The sequence below is a fragment of the Adiantum capillus-veneris genome, chromosome 15, assembly GCF_014529385.1.
Source record: "Adiantum capillus-veneris isolate H3 chromosome 15, ASM1452938v2, whole genome shotgun sequence".
NCBI lineage: Eukaryota > Viridiplantae > Streptophyta > Polypodiopsida > Polypodiales > Pteridaceae > Adiantum > Adiantum capillus-veneris.
Window position 1 is genome coordinate 44,414,419 of NC_140945.1, and position 9,484 is coordinate 44,423,902.

The following is a 9,484-nucleotide window of genomic DNA, read 5'->3' on the forward strand; positions in this document are numbered from 1 at the left end:
ATGTGTTTGTCCTTATCTAAAGTTGAGCTCCATTGAAGTTTCTGGGGATTGGGTAGTCAAAAGTTTTGGGTTCTTGCACGTGTGTTCGAAGGGGTTCTCAAAGCATCATAATTTGGGTAGCCATGGCTTTCTCTTATCCGGAGTTTCATGGAAGAAGTGATGAAGATGTGGAAGAATTTTTGGAAAAGATGGAGGTTGCCTGCATTAGCAACCAGATTCATGACCCTACGCAAATGTTACGCCTTCTCCAAATTTGTTTGAAGAGTGATGCACAAGTTTGGTCTAAAGCATTTGAAGAGGAGTTGCGTGTGGCTGATCCACCTGTAAGGTTGAGTTGGGACAATCTAAGGCATGGATTGGAAGTGGAGTTTGTGAAGATAGAAGATCCTGACAAAGTGTGGCAAGAAGTACAGGCTTTGGTACAAAAGGAAGGTGAGCCAGTAGATGTGTACATACGAAAGTTTTCATTGGCATGGGAGCGAATGTGCAAGGCTTTAGCACCACAGATACCCCCGCCTGACATGATGAAGAAGGACAGGTTCTTGGCTGGTCTTTGGGAGAATATACGTTGGAGAGTAGAGCTAAAGAAGCCTAGGACATATGAAGATGCACTAGAGGTAGCAAGGAACAAAGAGTGGAAGCTGAGAAAAATGAGCCAGTTAGGGGTGGAGTCTTTGCCCATGAGGTCTGAATTTCAGCCTATGGACTCTTTACAAGGTCGTATAACAGGGGTTCATCATGAACCAGTGGTTCCTGTTACTACTCAAGTTATGCCAGCAGTGCAAGATGATGGCCTAAGGCAAGACATGAGGCAAGTGGTTGATTTGATGAAGAATCTCAGCCTAAACATGCTAGGTCAAGTGGGAAATAATCGAGGTCGAGGGAGGTTTGCAAATCAGCCAGGAGGTGAAGAAAGGCCTAGGAATGGTGTTGGACAAAGCAATGGTAGGTTTTGGAGGCAGACGCCCACGTGTTACAATTGTGGAGAGTTGGGTCACATCAACCTGCAATGTGATAAGCCACCAAGGATGGGGGGAGACATGTATCCATTGCCAAGACAGGTGTTAACTAGGTTAAACGATTATGGCATCGAAATTAAGGGAGATGAAGGAACCAACGGATTAACCCAGGAGGAAAAGGGAAAGACAAAAGTGCTAAGTGTAATCACCTTGGAGAAGGCATCAAAGCTAGAGGATACATTAGTGATGCCTATTGGGAAGAGGACCACAGAGGATAAGGAAGGAAGAAGTGCCCCAGGTCCTAGTAAGAAGAAAGGAAAGAGCCATGAAGGCGAGGATGTCAAGGCCAAGAGGAAAAGGAGAGCTCGTCGAAAGTTTCATGTTTCAGATTTTCCACTAGGGGATGGGCAATTAAGCTATGACTTGAAGGAGGATCTGACGAGCAGGAAGGCAGATGTTACTTTTGGACAGCTTATAGAGATGGTGCCTAAGCTAAAGCGACAGTGGAAGAGGATGGTTAACCCAATGGAGAAAGAGCCAGAGAGAGGTTCAGTAAAGGTGTTGGCAATGGATGAGCTACCAGACATTTGTCCAATAGTAGATGTGTGGCATAAAAGGAAAAATTTGGGACAAGGTTATGTGGATGGCGGAGCCCAAATATGTGTCATAACACACTCATGCGTTGAGAAGATGGGTCTCACAGTGGCTGGGGTGTCAGGGTTTCGGATCAGATTGGCAAACCATCAAAAAGTAAAATGCTTGGGTGTTGTAAAGAGCTTAGAAGTGGAGGCATATGATGCAAAGGCAGTGGTTGATTTTCATGTGATGCCAGCAGGGTTGGGAGCATATCCTATTATACTGGGCAGACCATGGTTACGTGCAGTGGGAGCTGTTCAAGATTGGCGACATGGTACGATTAGCCTCTATGGAAAGACAGGTACCAAGAAGCTTTATAATATGGACACAAGGAAACAATTAGAGGAGCTTTATGAAGATGAGGATGAGTCTAGTGATGAAGACTCTTCCACGGTGACAGATGAGGACAGTGATAGCACTACGAGCAGTGATGAGGATGCTGATGTTGCATTTCTTTTGATGGACAAAGAAATACAGGAGTTTGGTTTAGTTGCATTTGCCAATGAGGTTGAAGATGAAAGTGAAGGGCCTTATGAAGTGATTGAAGGGTTGATGCAAACCAAGGTTGAGTTGTCAAAGAAGCAGGAATTAATGACGCAAATGATTAGTGGAGACCTCTCAGCTATGGAGAAGGATATATTTTTGCATATGCTGGCTAGTTTTCCTGATTTGTTCATTACTTCATATGAAGAGATCAAAGGGTTCAAGGGTGAAGAGATGCATATAGAGCTGAAAGAAGGTGCTAAGCCAGTGTGGCAAAGGCTAAGAAGGATGGGTCAAGAGCAAATGGAAGCCTTGCGGGTAGAGGTGGACAAGTTATTGAAGGCAGGGTTCATAGTTCCAGTGGAGACCACAGAATGGGTGAGTCCAGTTGTAGTCAGTCCAAAGAAGGATGGGAAGTGGAGAATTTGTGTGGATTTTAAACCCTTAAACGCAGCCACTAAGAAGAACCCATATCCTCTTCCATTCATCAATCAGATCTTAGATTCAATGGCAGGTTATGAGAGGTACAGTGTGTGTGATGGTTTTTCAGGCTATTTTCAATTGAAGATTGCTCTTAAAGACCGCACAAAGACAACTTTTATTACGCCATGGGGCTGCTATTGCTACACAGTATTGCCATTTGGGTTGTCAAATGGACCCTCCTTCTATCAAGAGAGAGAAAATTGGGTGTTGGAACCATTCACTGGTAGTTGTGTTAAAGCTTTTATGGATGACTTCTGTGTCTATAGCAGTAGGGCTGATCACCATGAGAAGCTGCAGATGGTATTGGCTCGATATGATGAATGTGGAGGACAACTAAATCCAAAGAAATGTCATCTAGCACAGCCAAGGGTGAAGTTATTGGGCCATATGGTGTCAGAAAATGGCATTGAGGCTGATCCAGATAAGGTGAAGTCTATTATTCTTCTTCCATCACCTATGAGTACAAAGCAATTGGCAACCTTTATACACAAAGTGAAGTACATGGCACGGTTTATTCCATTGTCTTCGCAGCTTCTTTATCCATTACAGCAAGTGGCAAAGCATGATCCATTGCAATGGGATGACAAGTGTGAAGAAGTGTTTCAAGAGGTGAAAGAGGTGTTAGAGGGGTTGTCAGCCATGCAGGCTCCTGATTGGGAGAAAGTTTTTTATGTAAATCCATCAGTAGGGGATGATGCCATTGGAGCCATGCTATTGCAAAAGGGGAAGGGCAGCCATTATATGAGGCCAGTGTATTGTGCAAGCCGAGTGAAGTTGGTAGCGGAGAGAAAGTTATCGGAAGTAGAGCTAGTGATGGCCAGTGTAATATTTGCTTGTCGACGATTTCGTCATTACTTGCTACCACGGCCTTTTGTTTTCTTGACGAGTTATGCCTTTTTGCCACAGTTAATTAATGGTATTAACATGTCAAATGTGGTGAAGAAATGGGTAATTGAGTTGCAAGAGTTTGAGTTCTCTTTTCTAGTGGAAGATAGTACAAGGGCTACCCTAGCTGATTTGTTGACCTACAAGGAGAATCCCCTTATTGTTAAGGAAGAGGTGGTGAGAAAGGTAGTTGAAGAAGTTCCACAGATCAGCAATGCACATGTGTTGTTCTTTGATGGTTCATACAGAAAGAGCCACGATGCAGCTTCAGGGGGTATAGCACTTTATGATCCAGAGGGGAAGCTAGTATGCAAGAGAGGGTTCAAATTGGATGCGCATAGTAACAATGAGGCTGAATATGCTACATTGGAAGCCGGATTACACATTTGTTTGAAGCATGGGGTTCGAAGGTTGAGCATAAAAGGTGATGCCTTGTTAGTGGTGAAGCAAGTGCTGGGTGTGTGGAAGAGCAAGAACACCTCATTGAAGGAAATGTGCTTCAGAATTAAAGGCCTGTTAAAAAAGTTCGAAGCATGGATCATCAGACACATTGAACGTGCTCTAAATGGAGAGGCACATGAAGCAGCTCAAGGCATGATTGGGGAGCTATTTGTGTTGAGGACCACTTTACCTCTTTATCATGGCCGGGAAAGTTTGGCTCAAGAAGAGGAGTTTTTGCTAACAGGAATCATTCCAAAGGAGATTCAGAAGTCTAAGAAGTATGGCTTTGTGCGTAGAGCATACAGGTACAAATTGATTGGTGATGTCTTATACATGAAAGGGGCTGATCTCGTGTTGAGACGTGTACCTTGGCAGGAGGAGCTTTACAGAGTGTTGGAAGAGAATCATGAAGGCGCATGTGGTGGCCATTTTGCTCTAAAGATCACCTTGCATAAGATTTTGCAAGAGGGGTATGTATGGCTTAGTTTGCACAAGGATGTTCACCATTGGTGTAGGTCTTGCAATAGGTGTCAAGCATTTGGGAAGAGAGTGTTGAAGCCAGAGCTACGAAAAACCATTATGGCGTTTGATATGTTTGAAAAGTGGGGGATTGATGCAATAGGCCCGTTACCTATCACAAGCAGGGGCAAAAGCTATATCTTGACAGCAGTGGACTATCTCTCTAGATGGGTAGAGGCTATAGCAGTAAAACAGATCACTACAAAGGATGTGGCAAAATTTGTGTATGACGAAATATGTTGCAAGTTTGGGGTGCCACTGGAGCTACTTTCAGATAAGGGGCCTGGCTTTAGAGCTAAACTGCTAGATTTTTTAAGTGCAAAAATGAAGATTAGGCACCAGCATACCACTCCTTATTACCCACAGTGTAATGGCTTAAATGAAAGATTCAATGGTGAGTTGGTACAGATTCTTTCGAAAGTGACAGAGCACCAAGGAAAGAATTGGGATTTGGAATTGCCTAGTGCATTATGGGCTTACCGTACTTCGGTGAAGACAGGTACAGGGTTTACTCCATTTCATTTGGTGTATGGAAAGGAAGCACTATTGCCTGTGGAGGTAGAGTTGCCTGCGGTCAAGATGTTAGAGAAGTTGCTTGGGCCGCCTAGTGATGCATTCAAAGAGAGGCTCTTGCAGTTACAAGAGGTCCAGTTGGATAGGATGAGCGCATTGGAGCATTATGGGCAGATGCAGGATAAGGCTTTGGCAAAGATAAATGAAAAGGTCAAAAGTAAGGGTATCAAGAAACATGACTTGGTTTTGCGCTACAATAGTAAGCTGGACAACACCTTCCAAAAGAAGTTTCAAATTAAGTGGGAAGGCCCTTTCAAGGTAGTGGAGTGTTTTCCAAATGGCACATATCAGCTGGCTAACCTGGATGGTGTTCTACATAAGTCAAGGGTAAATGGGTTGCGTCTTAAATTGTATCATGCTAGATTAATGATGGTGGAGCAAGATGAGCTGTCTGTGGATCAAGCAGTGTTGGTGAGGGATGAGGAGACCTGTGATGCGGCGAGTCTCATATCTCTCTTTGCTGCTGCTGATCATGAATGATCTAGCAGGCTAGGGGATGGGCAAATTATGTCAGGAGTTTTTTGGAGCAAGGGATTGCGCATATGTACATATACATGCATGGTGCATCAAATAAAGGATTGCCCATTTTCCTTAGCCAGGTGGTTATGTGGGGCCCACATGTGTACAGGTAGGACAGGGTGTACATAGTGCATCGATTTTCACTATTACCAGTACCACTGTGTTTTTTCTACAATAAGGAGGAGTTGGTAGCGCGTAAAACTTCTCGAGGAAGCTATCCGCGGGCCGACGACGTGAGGTCAACAGGTGCGTCAGATGGCATCTAGTGGCGTCAGGAGGGCGAACGAGGTCAATATTTGCACGCGGATGAGGACGGACACAACGTGGGTGTTTGCTTGTGAGAATTATGCAGAAAGGTCATCATGAGGACCTTTTTTTGGGGCCACTTCACGTGGTGGCGAGATGCATTATTGGAAAAAAGCTGAGTGCCAGGTGTGCGAATGATGCAAAAAGGTGACAACTATGCACTGCGAGGTCAGTTTTTGGCCTGGTCGGGGTCCGTTTGAGGTCATCTAAAAGGCCAAGGGTGCCCAACTAATAAAGCTAAGTGTGGGAACTGAAAAAACAGAGAGAAGACCAGAAAAGACGTGGAGAAGAGAGGAGGAACAGCCGCAGGTGTGTTTTTTTGGGTTTTTGGAGCCTGTTTTGGCCGTAAACTGCTCATCCGAGGTCGGATTTGAGCACTTTGACATTGTAGACTGGGGTTTTGGGCCGTTCCGGACGCGATGGCGCTGTGCATTTTGCCAAATTCCTCACTCTTTTCCTGCTGTTTTTCTGTGTAAGTTTCTCCTATGAGCGAAGTTTCTGCTCTAGTTCGTGATTGTATCTGGCTTATTTTACCCATATTGTGTGAGCTATTTGCCCCATTGGTGTTGGCCCAAGCTCAATTGTATCTAAACATCATAAATTCTCCTCTTTTGAGCTGAGTTTTTTGGGTGTGTGTGTGTGTGTGTGTGTGTGGAGTGGGCAAGTGGATAGTCTCTCTCCTCTCACTCCAGAGGTGTGTTCCCTGTCTCGGCCAAGTGTGTTGTCTAAGCCGAGTGGTGCCCCATAGTGTGTGTGTGTGTATCATTCCAAGAGTGTGTGTCGGGTCGTTATAGAGGCGCTGTGTGTGTTTTCATCCCGCTCACATTCTTTTGGTGCCCCCACTGAGGATCTTCTTCGAGTACCTTCTACTTCGAGCTTCAAGCTTCGAGATTCGGGATTACAGGTTGCAGGTTGCAAATTACAGGTTACACGTTACAGGTTACAAGGACAGGTACAGGTACAGGTGATTCACACAGGTACAGGTAGCTGGAGTACAATGATATAGTACCTTTGGTGTCACTTGCAGTTGTTGTGGGAATGCATCATTTGGGGCCTATTTGAGCGCATTGTCTGCTGGATTGTACGTTACTTGTGGAAACTGCCATTGTACGCATTTGTGGAGCCATACTTGGTTGTATTTGGCAGTCCCAGCCATTTCTGAGACTTGGTCTGGAAGATAGTCATTTCTAAGACTTGACTATATGCGATTTGCATTACCCTTCGTGTGAGGGTCGATAGCGTGAGGTTTTATTGAGCTGGGGGATTCTCAAATGTGGAGATCCTTTTGGTGATACAGGTAGCTGGAGCACCTTTTTCATGACCTCGCCATAGGCTATGTACTAGTGAGTCTTATTTGATGCTCGGGTTCTATTGTTGGCAGTTTATGCATACAGATACAGTCTATATTTTGGGTTCTCATTGCTCTACTTCTGGGGAAACTCTGTCAATTTTTTCCAAGTTATGATGGCTGGTCTTTTGGTCTTTTGAGCCATTTTATGTTGTTATGCTGCTGAAATTTTGGCAAAATCAGAGGTTGAGTCAGGTGTGCCTTCTTGGGAGCTTCATGGTTGGCTTTAATGGATGATCAAAATGGCCCTCAGTTCACTCCTTTTCATTTAACTCAAAGAATTCAGATTAATGTTCATGTGTCCAGGAAGATCTTTTTCCAGCAGCGCATAGTCTTTATGTTTGGGCCAAGAAGATTGAGAGAGATCCTGGAATGTCCTTTGCCTGTTGTCATTCCGATGATCAACTATGAAAACTCATTTGATGTGCATGTGTTTGTCCTTATCTAAAGTTGAGCTCCATTGAAGTTTCTGGGGATTGGGTAGTCAAAAGTTTTGGGTTCTTGCACGTGTGTTCGAAGGGGTTCTCAAAGCATCATAATTTGGGTAGCCATGGCTTTCTCTTATCCGGAGTTTCATGGAAGAAGTGATGAAGATGTGGAAGAATTTTTGGAAAAGATGGAGGTTGCCTGCATTAGCAACCAGATTCATGACCCTACGCAAATGTTACGCCTTCTCCAAATTTGTTTGAAGAGTGATGCACAAGTTTGGTCTAAAGCATTTGAAGAGGAGTTGCGTGTGGCTGATCCACCTGTAAGGTTGAGTTGGGACAATCTAAGGCATGGATTGGAAGTGGAGTTTGTGAAGATAGAAGATCCTGACAAAGTGTGGCAAGAAGTACAGGCTTTGGTACAAAAGGAAGGTGAGCCAGTAGATGTGTACATACGAAAGTTTTCATTGGCATGGGAGCGAATGTGCAAGGCTTTAGCACCACAGATACCCCCGCCTGACATGATGAAGAAGGACAGGTTCTTGGCTGGTCTTTGGGAGAATATACGTTGGAGAGTAGAGCTAAAGAAGCCTAGGACATATGAAGATGCACTAGAGGTAGCAAGGAACAAAGAGTGGAAGCTGAGAAAAATGAGCCAGTTAGGGGTGGAGTCTTTGCCCATGAGGTCTGAATTTCAGCCTATGGACTCTTTACAAGGTCGTATAACAGGGGTTCATCATGAACCAGTGGTTCCTGTTACTACTCAAGTTATGCCAGCAGTGCAAGATGATGGCCTAAGGCAAGACATGAGGCAAGTGGTTGATTTGATGAAGAATCTCAGCCTAAACATGCTAGGTCAAGTGGGAAATAATCGAGGTCGAGGGAGGTTTGCAAATCAGCCAGGAGGTGAAGAAAGGCCTAGGAATGGTGTTGGACAAAGCAATGGTAGGTTTTGGAGGCAGACGCCCACGTGTTACAATTGTGGAGAGTTGGGTCACATCAACCTGCAATGTGATAAGCCACCAAGGATGGGGGGAGACATGTATCCATTGCCAAGACAGGTGTTAACTAGGTTAAACGATTATGGCATCGAAATTAAGGGAGATGAAGGAACCAACGGATTAACCCAGGAGGAAAAGGGAAAGACAAAAGTGCTAAGTGTAATCACCTTGGAGAAGGCATCAAAGCTAGAGGATACATTAGTGATGCCTATTGGGAAGAGGACCACAGAGGATAAGGAAGGAAGAAGTGCCCCAGGTCCTAGTAAGAAGAAAGGAAAGAGCCATGAAGGCGAGGATGTCAAGGCCAAGAGGAAAAGGAGAGCTCGTCGAAAGTTTCATGTTTCAGATTTTCCACTAGGGGATGGGCAATTAAGCTATGACTTGAAGGAGGATCTGACGAGCAGGAAGGCAGATGTTACTTTTGGACAGCTTATAGAGATGGTGCCTAAGCTAAAGCGACAGTGGAAGAGGATGGTTAACCCAATGGAGAAAGAGCCAGAGAGAGGTTCAGTAAAGGTGTTGGCAATGGATGAGCTACCAGACATTTGTCCAATAGTAGATGTGTGGCATAAAAGGAAAAATTTGGGACAAGGTTATGTGGATGGCGGAGCCCAAATATGTGTCATAACACACTCATGCGTTGAGAAGATGGGTCTCACAGTGGCTGGGGTGTCAGGGTTTCGGATCAGATTGGCAAACCATCAAAAAGTAAAATGCTTGGGTGTTGTAAAGAGCTTAGAAGTGGAGGCATATGATGCAAAGGCAGTGGTTGATTTTCATGTGATGCCAGCAGGGTTGGGAGCATATCCTATTATACTGGGCAGACCATGGTTACGTGCAGTGGGAGCTGTTCAAGATTGGCGACATGGTACGATTAGCCTCTATGGAAAGACAGGTACCAAG